This window comes from Giraffa tippelskirchi, chromosome 5 (assembly GCF_054371585.1).
Source record: "Giraffa tippelskirchi isolate mGirTip1 chromosome 5, T2T-mGirTip1v1.2.pri, whole genome shotgun sequence".
Classification (NCBI taxonomy): domain Eukaryota; kingdom Metazoa; phylum Chordata; class Mammalia; order Artiodactyla; family Giraffidae; genus Giraffa; species Giraffa tippelskirchi.
In genome coordinates, this window is record NC_137279.1 from 103,841,910 (window position 1) to 103,862,277 (window position 20,368).

Below are 20,368 nucleotides of genomic sequence, written 5' to 3' on the forward strand. Positions count from 1 at the left end.
CAGACTGTCTACCCTTTGGTTGTAAATGCTTTAGGTGCAGGGCCCTGCATTATATTTTATGGCATTCCCCATTCCTTGTGCCCCCGCATGAATTATCCATCTATTGACTGGTTTTCTGAAAAACACTGACTGCTTTGGGATGTATGTGATAGGAGACAGAATGATGAAATTTGTTGACTCTTGTAAATTTAAAGTTTATGCTGTGTTAGCTTAATATTGTGACCCTGGAGTGGCTCTACATTCTCCACTGCAGAATAAAAATCACTATATTAGTTCCAGACCTCACTTTTCAATGTATATTTATACATACATACACATATATATCTCTCTATTATATATATATATGTATATATATATATATATATATATATATACACACACACACACACACACATATATATTTTTCATGGAGAAGAGAATGGTAATCCACTCCAGTATTCTTGCCTGGGAAATCCCATAGACAGAGGAGCCTGGTGGGCTACAGCCCATGTGGTCGCAAAAGAGTCAGACGTGACTGATTGACTAAACAACAACAAAAACAATATATATTTTAACATATTCTTATGTATTTATATACATATATATTAATGTATCCTTCCCTATTTAAAATGCAGACGGCCTTTTAAAAGAAAAGGGCCCCTATATATTGAAAAGTTTCTTTGAAATAAAAATAAAACCATGGCCTAGATGATCTCCAGTGGTGGGCTGTAGGCTAACTTAGAGCAAGGGAGGTGTTCCTGGCAACCCTAAAATGACACTATGTAGGCGATTCTATGCTGTCCGTGAAGGTGGCTGCTGGAAAGATGGCTCAGATTCTTCATACTCCCTTCATGGGCTTTACCCTTGAGCCTGATGAAGCCTGAAGCTTGGTATCTTATAATTCTTCCAACCAAGGTGGTACTTAGAGTTCTGCCTTCTTAATGGTATGGTTAGATCTTGTGGAACTTGAAGTCTATGCTGAATAAGAACCTATTAAGTCATGCAGTGCTCCCAGCTAGGATGCCTGCATATATCAATTGTGGAAACCAACAGTTGGATCAAGGAAATCCCCCAACTTGAAATGAATATCAACTTGAGTTATTAAGCCCAGAAATATTTCCTGTCTTTGAGATTTGCTGGTAGGCCATGCTTGCGTTAAGTTAAAGGGTCAGATTTTCCCGTAAGCACTTGAGCTCTCTTGCTATTTCGGGTAACCACCTCTCCACACATGCATGCTTCATCAGGAGTCGGAGCAGGGTGAGTCTTGTCGGCTATGTCCTGTGCCGCATTGGGATCTCTTCCTTGGCCAAGTTCAAGTGAATGCACTTGATGAGTTTGCCTCCTTTTGTGATCATGTTGTAGGGCTTTTGATTACATGTTATTGTAGGTAATCCATCCCCATGTTAACAGGCATTCCTCCAAGTGAGGACAAGACCTGGCCCATGGTAGATGACGACTCTCCCTTGGGATCTCCTGGGGACAGGCTTGTGCTTTTAGAACTGCCGTGTGCCTTGATCTTAATTTATCTGTGTATTCAATATCATCGGAAGCCAGGGAAAGGCCAAATACCTGACCTCCATTCCAGGGCTGTGATATTGCACCCATTCCAAGCTTCCTTTGACCCTTGCTTCGACAAGTCAAGTAGGAGAACTCTTTAGCTTTCCTTGGCACCCCCAAATTCATTTGACTTTGAGAATTTGAGCTGTTTAGTTTTCAAAATACAGATTGTTTTGATTACTGGTTGGAGAAAAAAGAAAAAGCTTTGACAGTCTACTGGAAAGTAGCTGATGAGACTGATGCTTTTCCAAGCGTCCATGTGAAGATTAATATTCCTCCCAGCCCTCACCTGGATGTCATGAGATAAGATGATTCTTGAGGAATAGTACATTGGGCTTCATTTGGTCTTCCTGAGAACTTAGAAAGGCAGGCAAGGGCCACTACCTCCAGTTTACAGTACTCATGTTAAGTCCACTCCTGCTTCAAATGAAGACAACTGGTTAATTTTAGAGTGTTTATTTAGAACAAATTCAGGTCTGCTGAAATAATGTCTACCCTTGTAAGGGGCAAGAAAATATTCACCAAAATTCATGAAAATTTTTCATTTAGGGAAGGAAACTGTTGACTTTCTTGAGTGTAAAGGTCGATAAACTGAAAGAGAAAGAGAGAAAGGGAAAGAAAGAAAGGAAGAAATAAAGAAAAGTGAAACAACCTGTGTGTAAAACATTAGTGCTGGGTTAAGAAGACATTGATTTCAGATGATTCCCATATGTGTAACATCATACATATTATAAGCACATGGCCTTTCTCATGTATCATCCATTCCCATCTGAAATCTTCTGGTGTGAACTGTGAAATAATGAAACTGAATTTTAAAATGTGTTTTATAATTAGAATCAGTGGCTTTGTTACAATATCCATTTTTAAAGAGTATAATCTCAGCTGTCCACAGGCCAGAAACCAATTCCTTGTAATATGGAAAAATTGCCAGTACTGGGTCTATATGTTTTAAAAAAAATGAAATGCCCCCATTTTCTCCAGCCTTCTTTAGTGGCTGCTTTCTCTGTCTCATACTGCTCAGAGGGCTGAGCTGAGGGTAGATCTAAATATGGGATGTACTGTTGCTTCAGGTGCTAAGAGCCTTTTCCTGATGGTTTCCTGCTCTTGGTTTTATGAGACAGCAGAATTTCAAGAAAAAGAAGCACTCGATGTCTGTCTTTTGTGGGCTTCAGTGCAGGTTCTTAGCCAAAGAAAAAGTCCTTGTCAGCTTTCTGGGAGCCCAAGAGAAGCTGTGTTTCTATTTGCTGAGCCACCGAAGGGTAGTTCACTTGGGAAATTCAGCCATACTCAGGTGGGTGCCCAGTCGGGGCATTTGTGGGTGATTAAGCCTATGTTAGGGCACACTTCCCAGGAGACAGAGGGATTAAACACCTTGAACTGATGGTTGGCTCCAGGGTTGTAAAAAGTCTTATAAAAAGAGTGGACCTAAGACTGTTGCCTCTAATGGCCCTGGGTGAGAGGGAAACTTGCACTTAAAATAATTGAGAGTCTTGGTTTCAGTCTGTGAAGGTGTGTTTGGTTTTTGGTTTTGTTTGTTTGTTGTTGTTGTTTTTAACTTTTTTTTGGAGACTCACTGAAGTTCTTTTTTAAATTAATTTATGTTTGGCTTCACTGGGTCTTCATTGCTGCACATGAACTTTCTCTAGTTGTGGTGAGAGGTAGCTACTGTTCATTGCAGTGTGCAGGCTTTTCATTGCAGTGGCTTCTCTTATTGTGGAGCATGGGCTCTAGGGCTAGTGAGCTTCAGTAGTTGCAGGACACAGGCTCAGCAGTTGCAGCTCACGGACTCTAGAGTATGGGCTCAGTAGTTGTGATGCACAGGCTTAATTGCCCCGTGGCATGTGGGATCTTCCTGGGCTAGCGATCAAACCCCTACATTGCAAGGCAAATTCTTAACCACTGGGCCACCAGGGAAGCCCTGTTTTTGTTTTGTTTTGAACGCATGGATAGTTTTAAGCACAGAAAATCCTTTAAAAAATTGCACTCCTTGTTTAGACCTGTATCATCTTCCTAGCCCACATTCCTAGCAACAGATGGCACTGCAGGAGAGTCACATTCAGATTTCTAACACTGGTGGGGACAAGCCCCTCTCACTCTTGCAGCAGGAGGGGCAGCACAGGGAAGAGAGAAAACCTTATAGGGGCTGTAGGTCTGGGGAAGCAGCAAGGCCCATGTCGAGACAGGGGGCACTGACATCAAGCCATGACCTTCGGAGTATGTGGTACAGACTCGCAGGGGTGGGAGCAGGAAGCAATTTTGGCTGAGGTCAGTGGTGACCTTCAGGTTTCAGCACATGAGATCAGGGACAGTGGGGTGTTGCAACCGAGGCCATGAGGTTGAGCAGAAAATGGCACCTGCGGTTGCAGCAGGTGAACTGTAATGACTGCCAAGGAGAGCTCAAAAGCCATTTGGAGACCCTGCCAGCCAGAAGGCGAGGCCTGAGGCCTGGGATTCCATAGATCTCCTGCTCCAGGCTCAGGGCCAAGGACTATTGTTACTGTTACCCCCAAACTCCTCCAGTCGCCCTTCTCCATCCGGGAGAAGTAGTAGGAGGCACAGGCTACTCCTATTCTTTAACTGAGAGACATGCTGCTTCTTGTTCTGGGGAATTTCATGTTGGCAGTTGCCTGCATGTGAAACTCCACAGAACTCAGTGTGGAACTTTGCTAAGAACTTAGGATACCAAGCCAACTGGGGACGGTATCTCCTACTGTTGGGAGATGAACTTCTTCCTAATTATTTGATAATCTTCTGACAGCTGCGGTTTGAACATTTCTGGTCTCCAGGAAGAGCTTCCCAGGTGATGCAGTGGTAAAGAACCTGCCTGCCAATGCAAGAGATGCAAGAGACTGGGGTTCGATTCTTGGGTGGGGAAGATCCCCTGGAGTAGGAAATGGCAACCCACTCCAATATTCTTGCCTGGAAAATTCCATGGGAAAAGGAGCCTGGCAGGCTACAGTCCGTGGGTTCCAAAGAGTTGGACACGACTGAGCATGCATGCATGAGTCTCTGGGAAAGGAGATCTTTGCTGTCAAGTAAATTTATTCCAAACTAGGTGTTTTATGACATTACTGTTAAAGTTTATGTCCAGTTTTTGTTTTCCTGAAATATTCTGCTCTTATTGAATATAGCTGGAGGGCATCTGGATGAATGAGTCTAGCTGTTCTTAAAAGTTTACACTTGTTGCAGTATGAAAATTGCTCCTGTGTGCTGCTTTTTGGTGGCATAAATGGCAATACCTATTCAGAGTGCCACAGTGACATGCCCAGCTCTCCTGTCTTCACTGCCTCATTTGGCAAAGAACCAGATTAAAGTGCTGACATTGAGACTGACTCTCCTGCTCCTTCAAGTGAGAAACGTGAAGCACGTTGTGCTGTCATACCAGCACGCGCTGAGAAACTGAGGCTGTCTTTTTCTTATTTGTTTTTTGGTAATGGTATTTGAGTTCTACCTACCTGGTGTTTTGATTAAAGCTTACCTTCTGTAGAATGGTAAGGGGTAGCCTCATAACTATCAAGGCATAAATATCAGATATTCATTAGAAAAAAAAGAAACAGAACAGTAACAGCAAAGCCACATCAGCGGTCATGCAGCTTAGACCAGTGCCCCTTAAAGAGGCTTTTTCTGGAGGGCCTCAGCTCTGCCCTGCATTTAGAATTTGCTCTGAGGGGAAGGTGGTCATCTGTTTTCTACTGCTATTGGCAGATACCTCAGTGGTCCAATGTGGTACTCATTTAGACTATCTTTGTGGCCAAAAATGAGACCACACTGTGAGGACTTCTGCCCCAAGGATACGTGAAGAGAGACGTTCTCTTTTTTTAACTTTTTATTTTATATTGGCAGATAGCTGATTTACAACGTGATAGTTTCAGGTGGACAGCAAAGGGACTCAGCCACACATATACATGTACGCATTCTCCCCCCAACTCCCCTCCCATCCAGGCTGCCGCATAACATTTAACAGAGTTCCCTGTGCTATACAATCGGTCCTTGTTGATTATCTATTTTAAATATAGCAGTCCTCTTTACGCCCCTGGCTCTTGGCTCTGCATTAGCCAGCTTCATTCTGGGTCCTTCGTCCCCTCTGTCCCCTCATGTTCCCTCCCAGTGGAGAAACACAGTCTTGCCCCCTGTGAAGCCTCAGGCTTCACATTAGCCGGGGAATCTCTCCTCCACAGCCATACATGCCCAGTCCCCAGGACTGTGTCACTGTTTCTGTGGATGGGGTATTTTCTGCTTCCGTTCCATAAAAGCAGCCCTTTACAAATCTTTTGGAATCACGACACTTCTTTCTTCTCCCTCCCTATTCACTCCTCCCAGCTGTGCTTTGTAGCCAGAATGTACTAAATCAAAAGCAAAAGTATTTGTTGTGTACTTATGCTAAGGGATGGTTCTTCAAGCTAGATATTAGGATATTATCTCCTATCTTTAAATTTTAAATGCAGATTTATTTCAAGGACCACAGAATGGACTCCTTGATATTAGGACTGCTTTAGAGAAATCTGGGTTGGATGATGGCTGCAACTATGGGACATAGAAAAGAAATGAGAATCAAGCATTCTTCATTAGGCATTTCCTTGAGGAGGTTAAAGGAAGCTGCAGACACTGCTGAGTCCTGCCACAGCAAAGAAATGGGACAGGCTTTCAGGCAAGAGCTATTCTGAGGCTCAGAGAGAAAAGAGACAGGAATGCCTTGAGGTTGCTTAGAGATTTTGTGAACCTCATTGAGAGGTCTGGAGACAGCTTGAGTCTTGGATCACAATTTCAAAGCATTTGTGTTTTCTTTCCAACTGCTCACAGTTCTCTGGGTTCTGGTGATCTGGACCACCTCAAGACACTGTGCTGACTGAGAGGCAGAAAAACTAGCAGCTGCTTCTGTTACCCTCAGACTGGAAGGCCTGGGCTAAGGGCCTTGCTGTCAGATCCCTGCCAAGGCCTTTGGCTTTCTTGAATGACTTGATCACACACTGATGTTTCAAGGCTGGGTGCTCCCCAGCTGGAGCCCTGAAAATGCTTGCGTGGCATCCCCAGAGAAGGAAACTAACTTGAAAGAAACTCCCACAAAGTAAATCACCAGGACCGGATGGTTTTCATCCAAGAGTTGGGGAAGGAAATGAAGTGTGAAATAGCACAGATACTGATGAAGACATTAGTTCTCCATTAAAACCACAACTGTGTCAGAGCAGAGGAAGTTTGCTAACATGATGACCTTATTGCAGGAGGAGAGAGATTAGTGGCCTATCTGCTGCCTCTGGAAAACCTGGTCCACGTGAAAAGAATGACACAAAATATGCACAAGGACACAATAGCCTTTATACCCTTAAAGTAGGGGAGAGGAACAGCATTGTAACTCATGCATGGCAGCATTTCAGTGGAGGCCTTGGAAAGAGTATGATAGCGAATATGTAATAACCTGTGGGCTGCTAATCTCCTGCTCCTGTGCCGATGGCAGTCACCACTAATTGATCTGGCACTCTTCTCTCTAAGCTTGAATGAGGTTTTATACTCCTCAATTTTGTGATCTTCATTGCCACCATCAAATGACCAGAGTTGACATATATGTTGAAATGCATTTATCCACTTTGTCTAAGAGGATGTATTTTTATCATGGACCACATGAACTCATCATTAAATTGTAAATAATGACAAGAAGAAAGTCTTTCACAGGTAGTTCAGGAGCAGACAAGAGACATGTCACATTATTTCTTCCAAAGACTTAGTTAGCAGAACATCTAACTCCAGGGATAGATAGCTTTATCCTGGATTCAGCAACTGAATCCTGATGTGTTATCCCAACCTAAACCATGGAAGGGTCTTTCTGATGGGGAGGAAAGTCAGCCCCTCTGACCAGTCAGCAGCATGTCCAGAAGGTCCTTTTAAGAAATGAGAATCAAGTCAGCCTCCTTCATTAGGCATTTCCTTGTGGAGGTTAAAGAAAGTTGTAGACATTGTTGAGTTCTGCCACAACAGTAACTCTGTGGGCAAAAATAAGTGAGATAGACTTCCAGGGAGGAGCTACTCTGAGGCTTGGAGAGAACAGAGATAGGAATGTTGGACCCTGGAGAAACTGAATAACTTTTTGAAAACCCTCAGGTTTCATTGGAACTGGCCTTCATTTCATAGAATGGGAGCAGCCTGACTCTGCTGCAGGTGTGGGAATTCCATGGGCCTAATGCACAAAATGTTTTGCCTTTGGACTGGACAAAACTTCTGTCGCTGGTAATGATTAAAGCTGTTTGGTTATAATAGCTTTCCTACAGCCTCATGGCCTCCATGTAAAGGGATATGTGATAGATAGAGCAGATCTCCTGGAATGGACTATAAATGATCATTTAAAGGAGTCTGCCTGCTTCACTAGAGGGTGGGCTGTTTTTCTTGATCAATGAAAAGGTGCTACATACTTTGTTTAACAGAGAATCTGTAGTGAAATGTACTTAGCATGGGAGTCACCCTAATTGTACTGTGATTTCTTGCTGATAAATCAGGATCTTGTCATATCACAGGGCCATCACTTGGGAGATGAGCAGGTGCTGGAGTTCAAGAGGACAGGGCAGCAAGTATATGATGGGGTCCCTGGGCATCAGATCTGGGTACCATTAATAAGTTGCCACTCCATCACTAGGTACTCTGTGATTTTGGTCACCTCTAGAAGAATCATGGGTCATGGAATGAGATGCTGGGGAGGTCATTGTGTCTGGATCTTTGCCTTATAAGAGCTAGGGATTATCATCTTACTGTACAGCACAGAGAACTCTACTCAGTGATCTGTGGTGACCTGAGTGTTAGTCACTCAACTGTGTCCAACTCTTTTCGACCCCATGGACTGTAGCTGATCAGGCTCCTCTGTCCATGGGATTCTCCAGGCAAGAATACTGGAATGGATTGTCATTCCCTTCTCCAGGTGACCTAAATGGGAAGGAAACCCAAAAAGAAGATATATGTATATATATAGCTGATTCTCTTTGCTATACAGTAGAAACTAACACAACATTGTAAAGCAAGTATATGCCAATAAAATATTTTAATAATTAAATTAAAAAATCAAAATCAAAATCATAGTTGCTCAGAGCACATTAAGGGTGCAGTGTAGGGGCGGTGTAGATGAATGAGAGGCGGGAATACAGGTCTTCTCATGTCACCACTCTGCTTCTGAGCCTCAGTTTCCTGTCTTTAACAGGCTCTATAAAAGAGAGGTGGATTTAGCATGCTATTTAGAGCACAGGGAGAAATCTCTGTGAATTAAATGATTAAATGCCATGCTGATTATTTACATTTCCAAGTCATTTGTAGTTTACAAAGTGCTTTCATCTGCATTATTTTACCCTGCTGATGACTCCCTGAATTGGGTAAGCAGTATGATTCCTAATCCACTTTCCACAGCTATTTCAACCGAGACTCAGCAGGGTTCAATGGCTTCCTCAAGGTCATATCAAGGTCAAAGCCAGGGCTCAAGCTCCTGATTTCTGATTCTGAATCCAAGGTTCCTTTCACCCTACAATGATAGCTCATGGAGAGCTGATTCTGTATATCATTCACTTTAATGACAGCAGAGTGTTCAGCGTCACAGCTTGGTAAAAATAGACTGTGAGGACAAGGAGGTTCTCAGTAGCAAACAAACTGAGCTCACCAAAATGTTCTCGCGGGCAGACTCGGTTGCTGTGGCCTTTAGGAAAGCCTTGGCAGTCCTGCCGAGGGCGGCGTCACCTACTCATCACGTCCAGCTTTCTCTGAGAAGCTGCCTCTTGGCTCCAAGGCCAGACGCAGGCACTGCCCTAGAGGACACAGACAGGGCTGGGGGGTGGGGAGGGGGGCAGGATTTCTTCTGAGGTGTGGGGTTCGTGGACTGAGAGCACATCCTTGATGCTGGGACTGGACCATGTGTCCCACAACAGCGAGCTGGCTGGGTTTTGGCACACAGAAGGAGAAATAGCCTGGGGAGCCTGGGGTTTCTGTGCCCCCGAGGTTTTTCTGAGAGGGAGGGGGAAGGACACTGAGAGAGTATGAAAGAGTAAAAGTAGCCAGGCCAAAGGAAAAGCCCCATTTTCATTCACTTAAAGATAATTTATAATCACCCTACTTTTCAACGTGATGTGATATGGATTATAGTAAAAAAAATAAAAAAATCACACATGCATGCCATTGTTCAGTTACTAAGTCGTGTTCAACGCTTTTGAGAGCCCTTGGACTTTTTGTAGCCCTCCAGGCTTCTCTGTCCATGCAGTTTTCCAGGCAAGAACACTGGAGTGTGTTGCCATTTCCTCCTTCAGGGGATCTTCCTGACCCAGAGATGGAACCTACCTCTCCTGCATTGCAAGCAGTTTCTTAACTACTGAGCCATCAGGGAAGCCCTCACTTGCATGTATATGTGGCTAAAATAAAGATAAATGGAAACTAAGGGATCATACTGAGAAAGTTGGGGTGGTCTCATATGACCATTCGGAGAAGGCAATGGCACCCCACTCCAGTACTCTTGCCTGGAAAATCCCATGGACGGAGGAGCCTGGTAGGCTGTAGTTCATGGGATCGCTAAGAGTCGGACACGACTGAGCGACTTCACTCTCACTTTTCACTTTCCTGCATTGGAGACGGAAATGGCAACCCACTGCAGTGTTCTTGCCTGGAGAATCCCAGGGACAGGGGAGCCTGGTGGGCTGCCATCTGTGGGGTCGCATAGAGTCGGACACGACTGAAGCGACTTAGCAGCAGCAGCAGCAGCATACGACCATTAACACTCCTAGACAACACAACCACTTTGTGAAGGAGACGAAGAATATATATATATATATATATATATGTATCCTAATAGAAATTAGGATGCAGCACTAGTATTCTGTGTGATAGTCTTTTGAATATTTCTTCCTTTGGAAATGTCCAGCTAAGGGGAAATGTTTTACATTACAGCTGAAGAGAGCTTGGAAACTAGACAGTTATCCACTTGAAGAAATCCTATTAAATCAGTGGTCCTTGTCCTTTTAAAGTCATTAGATTCCTTTGATAATTCCATGAATACCATTCATTCTCTTCCCAGAAAAACGCAAGCTCCTGCAAATTTAACTTATAATTTTAGGTCACCTATAAAACTCCAAAACCCATTCATTGATTTTAGGTAAATGACCTCTCAATTTAAAAAATTAGAAATTTATCCCTAATTTCAGAAATGTTGTCATAATGGTTTTTAACACTTTTTACTCTTCCATTGATGCTATTTTGTTAAATAATAAACAATGCTGAAAGGTTTTATGGGAGTTTTTATACACTTAAAAATATCTCAGGCTTTTATTTTTGTTTTAACATTTTCATAATTTTTTTTTAATAATTGAAACCATATAGAAAGTATGGGGGGTGGAAATTGTGTCTTGTTTAAATAATTTTGCTAATTTTTAGGCTAGAGTTTACCCTATATTTAATTAAAACCAATATTTCTCTTAAAAAATAAAACAAAAATTTAAAAATTAACATTTAATGGGATAATTTTTTCTTTACAAAAAGATTCAGTACATGCAGTTGAGATGATTGTAATTAAAATGTAGATATATAGCCAATGTCACATAAAATATTCTGATTTCTCTGAAATTCCCTACTCTATGTCATTGTATTTTACATATGTCATCATTGCACATTCACGTATAATTTTATTTCAGTCTTTTACTGGTTTCTTTTAAAGATGTGATATAGTGTGTATTCCATTGTAATTTATATCTGATAATGTGTAATATTTGGTATAATAAGGAAAATCTGCCTTCACTGTAAATCAATTTTGATTACATGTAGAATATGGTATATAAAATAATACTTTAATACCTACAACAGTGCGCACACCATCAGTAAGATCTCATCCTTCAGACTTGTGAATTCTTAGAAAAAATTACTTCCACATGTTCCTAAAACTCCTTAAAGTTTTTTGACTGGTTGGTGGTCTATTGATTCTAAATATCTGACCTGTCAAAACGCCATCTTTAAACTTCAGTGATGCATAGAGGCTTGGAATTAGCCAGGGTTGAATTTATTACAGAACAAAGGGAGGTGATGATTAACACACCCATCTGAGCAGTAGGGGGGAAAAATAATCCTTGAATGGATTAGATGCCATGATCCTAAAACCACATTCTCTGAGTGTTGGGCCCTTGCCCAGAAATGGGAAGAGGCCAAACTTTGATGCCTTTTAAATGACAGGGTATCTCCAAGGGACTCTGCTCAGGGACACTGGGGCAGAGAGTTGAGGGTCAGTTAGGAAAAAAAGCCTTTCTCTCTCCTGTGGTCTAGCAGAGTTGAGGACCTAGACCCATGCTCTGTGCAATGACTCTCAAAACTGACAGCCCACCCTACAGTGTTATATAATTATCAGTCTGCCTGCCTGGTGGAGATTATGTTAAAGTGTAAATAAATTAAAATTTATTTTGTTAACCACTAACCAGGAATCCCTTATAAATTTTTTTGGACTCCAGCAGGCTACTTTCAAGACTGGCACAGAGCCTGCTGAGAAGATGAAGTGAATTATTACACAGTATCCCTAGAAGCTGAGTCATAGGCTGGGTCTCTCCATTCACTGGCAGTATCTGGTAGATTCTGAGCATTCCCAGGGTGTAATCCCAGGGAAATGTACCTTTGTAAGCATAGTCCATAAACAGAGCACTAAACTCACTTTCTAACTGGTTTTCTCTTTTTCCTCTGCCACATCTTATAAACTTTATGAAAGAGTTACCAATTTTTAAAATAGCATCGTATAATAATGTTGATGCAGATTGACTCTGTAAGAGAATCCTCCAACAGATGGGTACCCTCCTGAGAAGGAAACGGACCATTAGGAAAGTGCTTTTGACTCTCATTCTCTGGGAGGAGGAGCCCTTGAATCACAGGCCCAGGTGCTCAGGAAATCTCCTGTCACTCTGAGATGGGCTAGGACATGGTACCAAATCCAAAGCTTCTAAATACAGTTCAGGCTGGGTCATCATGACAGTTGCTGAACTGGCAACACGATGGGGATTGAAGTGGGAACTTTGACAGTGCTTAAATGCCACGGCCCCTGGGCTTGAAGTCTTTCTGGGCTGGAATAGGGAGAGGCAGTGCAGAGCCTCATAGGGAGGAGGGTAGGAGCAACCTTGGCAAGGAAATCCTGCTGCCTCGGCGACACCCCCACTCCTTCAGAAGGCAACAGACACCCAGCAACACACCAGCTATTTTAGAAGCTGTCAGTTTCTGAATTGCTGACACACTTGGAGGACACTGTTTCTTCAAAGGTCATTCTGACCGTTCAAGGTAGGTAGGCCTGGGGAAAAACAGAGGCATGCTGTATAGCCAAGGTGTTGGCTGAGGAATGAATGGAATTAAGTGACCTGGTCAAGATGACTCAAAGAGTCAGAAATGGGGGTAGGAATATTGACCGTGGGATTCTCAAAGCAGCCTTTACCTCGAAGACAGCGTTAGGCTTTTTTTTTTTTTAACGCTGCTCCACCCTCTTCTTATTGGCTATCACCAAAAAAATCCACCAGGTTAGATTCCTTTGACGACTCACTCTCCTCTGGGGAGGGCTTTGAAAGAAAGAAAGACAGGAGAGACTTGGGAGGTGGGCTTTTGCAGAGGAATTTCGTTGGAGACTTGGGACATGAGGGTGGGATTCTAAGATGGGCAAGCATCTCAAGGAGAGGTTGGTAAGTTGTAAACATAAAGATACTGCTACGAATACAATTAATCCAGAGTGTTTGTCTCACTCTTAATGCTTGCCCTGTGTCCCCAAAGTGGGTTCATTTCTACTGTTAAAGAATTCAATTTTAGGATTTTTGGAGTGGATGGATGAAGTGGAGTGGAGTGGATGGTGGATGAATTCCAGCTTTGGGGTGAGAGAGGCCTAAGTCTTTTTCTTCTGTCTGATGCTCCTGTGTAAGTGGCACTGGGCACCTGGACTAGGTCTCAGTAATCTCACCTGTCAAAGGGGTTATGATGCACAATCTGAGGTCTCAGCTGCATGCTCTCTGGGAGTCTCCCTTAGGCACCAGACCTTTCCCCCTTCCTCAAGGTGTTTTCCTCAGCCTGAGCCAGAAGGTAAGTACTCTTGATAAGGTTGTCAATCTGGGGCCAGGGGACCCTGCTGGCTCCCAGCTCTTCCCTGTCGTTCCCACCTCTTGTGGAGCAGTGCCCTTGGGCTGCTTCTTCAGCCAAGGATGATCGCTCTGCTTTTCTCTTCAGGGCTAGAATTTGCTTCCCTGGCCCCATTTCCTTACTGAAGATCCAACATACATCTCTTCTCAGTGGTCCACCCTGTTTTCTCTTCTTTCAGGTTCTAGTCATTTTCCTTCTCAACTAGTGTGGCAGCCATCACAAACTGGGATTAGACCCATGTGAAAACAGGCTTTCTTAGCTGGCATTTCCACTGTTCCTTTGCTTTCCCTCCTTCTGCCTTTCCACAATCTCTCCTTCTAACACATTCAATTCTGATAGCTTTTGTTCTAGGCCCTGAACTGTTGTCTTAATTATGTGATATTTTTCAGTTCTACATCCTAAGTTCTCTTTGCTAGAATTTGCTTTTCTCTTTTTGAAAGAACCTTCTTTCTCCCTCTCAGATATGGATTGGGAAGTGATTGGGAAAAGATCTAACCCTGTGGCCACCTCCTTTTCCAACTTATGGACAGAACTTACATTTAATATACTCCTACTGTGTGCCAGGGGCTTTGCTGAGAGCCTTGGACGTATCTGCTTTATTGAGGAAATTGACTCAGGCGGGTTAAATAACTTGCCCTAAGTCATAAAGCTGGGTCTTTGTGATTCTGAAGAGGGACTGTGCTCCTTCCCTTTCTTGGCAGCTTCTCTGGAAACCCCACTCCATCACAGATAGCGGGGACACTTGCTGTGAGGGTCTGGAGGGTGCAGCAGCTCTATGCGGAGGAGTCATCCTTTTCCTGAAGGATAAGTCATCTCTGCACCCCCGCAACCCTGCCAAAGAGTGTGTGCGTGAGCACAACACACACACACACACACACACAAGCACCAAGTTCCAGCACTTGTAGAAGGGCTTGCTCCTTTCCTCATTTTACTCTCATTATCACAGGCACCTTTTCTCCTTAAGTTCATGTGGAGGAGAGTTAGTATCAGGAATTAAGATGACTGACTGACTGCTACTCATAGAGCTGACCGAATTCCCTAATTCCCCTGAAAGATTTCAGGTTAGATGTTGCCAATTAGTTTTAATACAGATCACAGTCCTGGAAGGAATAGCTAGTGGGATTCCAAAAACTTAAATTATGCATGGAGGTGACCCTGTTGGGTTTTCACTGGGAACATGGCATTTAATTAAGACAACTCATTAGTGGCGATATTTTGGTCTCCTGAAGAAGATCAGAAGAAGAATAGCATTCAAGATTCTTGATATGGCTCCAGCCTTCTCTGGCCACACCTCTTCTCTTGCTTTGCTAAACATATAGCACTTCCTTCATTCATTGATGGATTCAACAAAAACAACATTTTATTGAGTGCATAATAGATGCCAGACACTGTCCCAGGTGCTGAGGATTCAAGAGAGACCACACAGATGTGGTCTCAATTACTAGCTGTTCTCTAAACCTGTCTGGTAGACTTTACTGCCATGCCTCTGTCATAAAATTCCCTTTCCCTGGAATATCTTTCTTCTTTCCCTCTCTCTTCCTTTTCATCTTGAAGACATCTCTTCATTAGGCGCAGAAAAGACCCCTGCACTGGAAGTTCTTGTCCTCTCACAATTCCTACAGCATTTTGTTGATACTCCTTTTAGATAATAATGAAAATCAGCATTTATGTATCACTTTCACTGGGCTTCCCTGGTGGCTCAGAGGTAAAGAATCTACATGCCAATGCAGGAGACATGGGTTCAATCCCTAGGTCAGGAAGATCCCCTAGAGTAGGAAATGGCAACCTACTCCAGAATTCTTGCCTGGAGAATCACGTGGACAGGAGCCTGGCGGGCTGTAGTCCATGGGGTCTCAAAGAGTTTGACATGACTTAGTGACTGAATAACAGCAACACAGCAGTCTCTTTCAGTACTGATCAAGTATTTACATAAACCCACAGACACACACTTTGTTAGTGATTCATAGAAATTTCACAGAGTAGGTACTAATGATATCCTCAATTTGTAAATGATGAAACTAAGGCTTATAGAGGTTAAATGACTTGTTCAAGATTAGACAGTTGGGATAAAAGAGATGAACTTCATAACTTGGTTTTTTGAATTGCAGTCCCTCAGCATGCTGTATGCCATGCTGGATTTTGACTGTTCTGTTAATATTAGATTCCTAATTAACCTGACCTATCTCCTAAGTGATTTTGTAAATTCCTGAGGACATAGGAACATGGCTTATTTCATTTTGTGCCTTCACAGTATCTAACACACTTGTGGGCCCAGGCTAGATAGTCTATAAGTATTTGTCGAATAAATGAGTGATTGATTGAATGGATAAATTTAGAAAATTACTGGAGAGGTTGTTACATTTTCCAGCCACATAGCTCTTCTATTCGTTAAACAAGATGGTTTGTTATATGTCTTGATAGGTTGGGTGGATTTTGAACTGAGTGTAGCTGGTGGTGTTCTGAGTATAATTGAGGTGATAATAGCATGTTCCTGGCTATCTTTGAATGTCTGTGTTACTTACATGTTTGAAATTGCCACTTCCAAACGCACTCACTCCAGGAGTCATAGTTAAATTACAATTGTCGATTGCAAGTCAGCTGCTTAATTCTTCCCCTTTAGCATATTACGGAGAAGGCAATGGCACCCCACTCCGGTACTCTTGCCTGGAAAATCCCATGGACGGAGGAGCCTGGTGGGCTGCCGTCTATGGGGTCGCACAGAGTCGGACACGACTGAAGTGACTTAGCAGCAGCAGCAGCAGCAGCATATTAGCATGGATTCGTTTATTTATCGGTGCTCAGTGAGAATAGCCTAACAAGGTAGAGCAAGTTCTTCTATAGCCTTTAGGGGAAGGCCTCCTTTTCACATCATGGAAATTTGGCAGATATTTGATGGTGTTATGGTAGTGGCTGCAGTGGAGGTGGGGGTGGTGGTGGGAGGTTGGGAGTAGTTGTGGTTGCAAAGAGCAAACAAGCACTGGCTTAGGGATGAGCTAATGTGTCAATTCACCCAGAAAAAGTGCCATGAGCCTCGGGGAGGGGCATGTGTTGACAGCTGCTGGCCTAAAACTGACTAGTCAATCTTGAAGACCACCCATTCAACCAGGATCAGAATTTGGAAGACTTCTGGGGCAAGAAGTTTTTAGATTTCAAGATTGCCATGTAGCTTATGATCAATTTTTGGTTATTCCATTTATGCATTTTCTGTACTTTGATCAAGAATATTTTTTGAACCAAGATTTGGTCTCAAAACTTCTAATTTTATGGGGGTGGGAGGAAGAAATAAAATACTTGAACTTCAGATTGTTCTAGAAAAATCCAGGACCCATAGTTGTCCTTATTTATTCTTAGCCTTCCCAACTACCTTGATCATTTGCTTGTAATCTTATATGTTAATTTGATGCTTTACTGTTTATAAAGTGCTTTCACATGTTATTATCAGATGATTTCTCCTTAAGTATAGGTATACATTTAAGACTATCAAAAGCGTTTGTGCTCTGAACTCTGACCTCAGCCTAAATAAGCCAAATTATGCACAAATAGGAACTACTTCAGCTGTGTTTTCTTGACTTTCCATGCTGTCATTACACATTTCACAAAGTCCAAACATTTTCCAATCCAAGTATTTTCTAATGTTATTTTACTTAATTTCTTGGCTAAAGCATAAGAGTGATCTTTAGTGATCTGTCTGTCACATTTGGATCTTTTACCCAGGGAGGGCTGGAAACAGGAGGTGAAATACAACAAAAAGGGCCTTTTACATTTGTATTTGTGTGTTAAATAGTGTTAAGTTGGTGAAGAGACTTAAAATATTCCTGAACATAACTGCTCTCCGACTGAGGAAGGAAAATTCCCATCTGACCTTGGTTTGAATTTTCTCTTTTCTAAGGATGCACAGTGTTTTAGCTTCCATAGAGCTATCTTCTCACCTAGCAGCCTGAACATTAATTAGCTCTGTGTTTCCCACTTCAGAGTGGGAAGCTCACAACTCTGTAGGACTAGCTCTAAAAACTGGGCAACAGTCGATAGTGGAAAGAGCATTGCCTACAGTGTCAGACTAACTCAAATCCCACTCTGACCCTTGCTAGTTATATAATGTGAGAAAAGCTTCTTCATCCTGCCAAACCTCAGTTTCCTCACTTATAAAATGGCAGCAGTAATGCTTATTCCATAGAATTTTCTGTGAAAATTGCATGAGGCTTACATATAAATGTATACCAACTATTTAGTGTAGTGCCTGCTATTTCTCTTCTTTTGTTTGCTTCCATCTTTAAAGCATGCTGGAGCACTAGAGGCTGAACCTTTGGTGACATTGAGCCTTTGATCAACAAGAAACAGATATAAAAATGGCTGCTGCCACTTCTTTGCAAAGCCTCTTTAAAAGGCTTAGATCGCAGGGATGACATTGGGTCCTTGCCTGTGGTCTGCCTGTCAGTGACAGAGGTGCTGGTTGTCAGGTGCAGAGTGCTTTAGGCAGCTGAAGGATATGTGCTCTCAGTCTCCTTAATTGGATTATTGGCATGGGAATTGCAGGCTTCAGGTTACCACCCCCCTTTTCCCAAATAAAACTTGGACGGCATGGAGGACTCAAAGACTTCATTCCATTACTAAAGTCATCTAACAGGCTCGTTTGAGTGTTTGCTATCATTATAATTTTAGTTTAATCCAACCTGGGTTATAGTTCATTCCCTTGAAGCTCTGGAAGGGGTATCAAATTTGGGCTCAGTCCGCACTCAGGTCTATGCCAAATGTTCTGCCTCTGCCGTATTTAGAATTACTCTATAAAAAGTTTCATCACCAGATTTTGCTAAGCTACCTGATAAAATCTGATGTCCCAGGACCAATTTCCACTGCAGAGGTCCTCTGGGAATAGGAATTACTTGAGCCAGGTACAGAGAGTGCTGCCTGGGTTATAAGCTTCTGATGTCTGCTGTGGTATGAATGGGGGCCCTGAGATGACTGTGGGGGTATTGGATTTAGAGACTTTGGGACTTAAGATGTAGATCAAGGAGTGGTTGCTCTACCAGTATCTGATAGAGGGTACTGCTCAATATAGTCATGTCCCAGTTATTGGCAGGAACAAAAACAAAAACAATTGTTTGATGATCATCTGGGTTGGGTCTTTCTCTTTTGTCTCAAACTACTTTTTCCCTTGGCTTAAAATATGACACCTGAGGTCCAGTCTCATGGAAGTGACTGTCCATCTAATCTCAGAAAATTCAGCATCTCTTATCTGACTCTAGAGTAGTCTTCTACCACCAGTCTTCCACACTGAAACCAGGCTATCATGTATCATTCATTCAGGAGATGTAGCAAAGTGTGAAGCTCAGTTTATGGAATTCATAGTCTAGAAGGGAACACCAAGCTATTTTCACTTTCATTTAAAAGAAAACTCTGGTGTAAAGAAAATGAAGTCTAAACTCCATATTATGACACACACACATTCCTCCTAAAATATAAACTTCATGAGGCCAGGGATTTTTATTTTTTTCCTGATGATGTTTCAAGAATCTATCAATAGAAGAGTAATTGGTACACTTATTATGTACCAGTAAGTCATTGTCTAGTTGAGTTGAACCTGATTTTTCCGATTTATCTCACTTTCCCTCTTCCCTTATGTATTTTAAGCTCTTCCCGCATCAGTGTGCTTGTAATTTTCTAAAAATGACAAGTTCTTAATGCTATTCCCACTACCAGAGATTCTGTCCCCATAATTTCTTTGCTTGCTCATATTAAACGCATATAAAGCTTATATAGATTTCAAGCCCGCTCTTAAATTTCACCTCATGAAATTTTCAATCCTCTCATCCATTGGCTTGTTTGCTCTTCAGAGCTTCCATTAGTGCTTTGCTCCTACATCTGTCAGAGCACCTACCAAAGACCACTGTCTTTAACAGGTTCTGTGTCTTTCCTATCATTCTGAGCTCCTTCAGAGCAAGAACTGGTTTTATCTGTCTTGGCACATTCATATACAACCTGATCTATACAAGACAGAAATGTTTGGTGGAATAAAAATGACAGTAAATATAATTTAATATGCCTGCAATCCTTAGGAGGTAGAACTGATGTAATCTGATTTTGGCTGTCAATATTACTTGAAATGGAGGTAATAATAGTAACTCTTAGAGTTGTTCTGTTAAATGATGATATGTGTGTAAAGTCTTAGTGGAATGCCAGTAAGGGCTCAATATATGTTGACTACTAACACTTTGGGCTTCCCTAGTGGTGCTAGTGGTAAAGAATCTTCTGCCAATGCAGGAGACATAAGAGATGTAGGTTCAATCGTTCAGTTGGGAAGATCCTCTGGAGGAGGGTATGGCACCCCACTCCAGTATTCTTGCCTGGAGAATCCGATGGACAGAGGAGCCTGACGAGCTACAGTCCATAGAGTTACAAAGAGTCAGACACGACTGAAGTGACTTAGTATGCACGCATTAATTCTTTGGTTGGGATATATGTTTATCTCACTGTCCAAAGTTATTCTGCTGATCACATTAGATTCTGTTTTTATCATAAAGATATAAATGTGGTTTTTGAGAAGGAAGGTATCTTCCCCTTGACTCTAATAGTAAAATAAGGAGATAGTAAAGATAAGGAAACTGAGGTACTGCAAAATGAAATGGCTTTCCAAGACCCTACTCTTGGTTTTCCAAGCCCCAAAAGTAAATATGCCTTGTTAACTGTAGTAATAAATGATTACTTAAAATTATTAGTGAAGTGGAGATGAAAGTCACCT

General features: G+C 42.3%; 1 protein-coding gene across 6 annotated transcripts in view; it reads left to right on the top strand.

Annotated features, from left to right (window-relative positions):
* The window catches only part of TBX15 (T-box transcription factor 15), a 131,824-nt gene that overhangs the window by 54,788 nt on the left and 56,668 nt on the right, over positions 1-20,368 (top strand). For 2 of the 6 annotated variants that reach the window (XM_081492933.1, XM_081492935.1), the window contains exon 1: positions 12,743-12,792. The exons of the other annotated variants lie outside the window; for them this stretch is intronic. The gene's annotated coding sequence lies outside the window, so the exon portion shown is untranslated. Of the gene's footprint in view, positions 1-12,742; positions 12,793-20,368 lie in introns of those variants that run through there. 6 annotated transcript variants of the gene reach the window in all.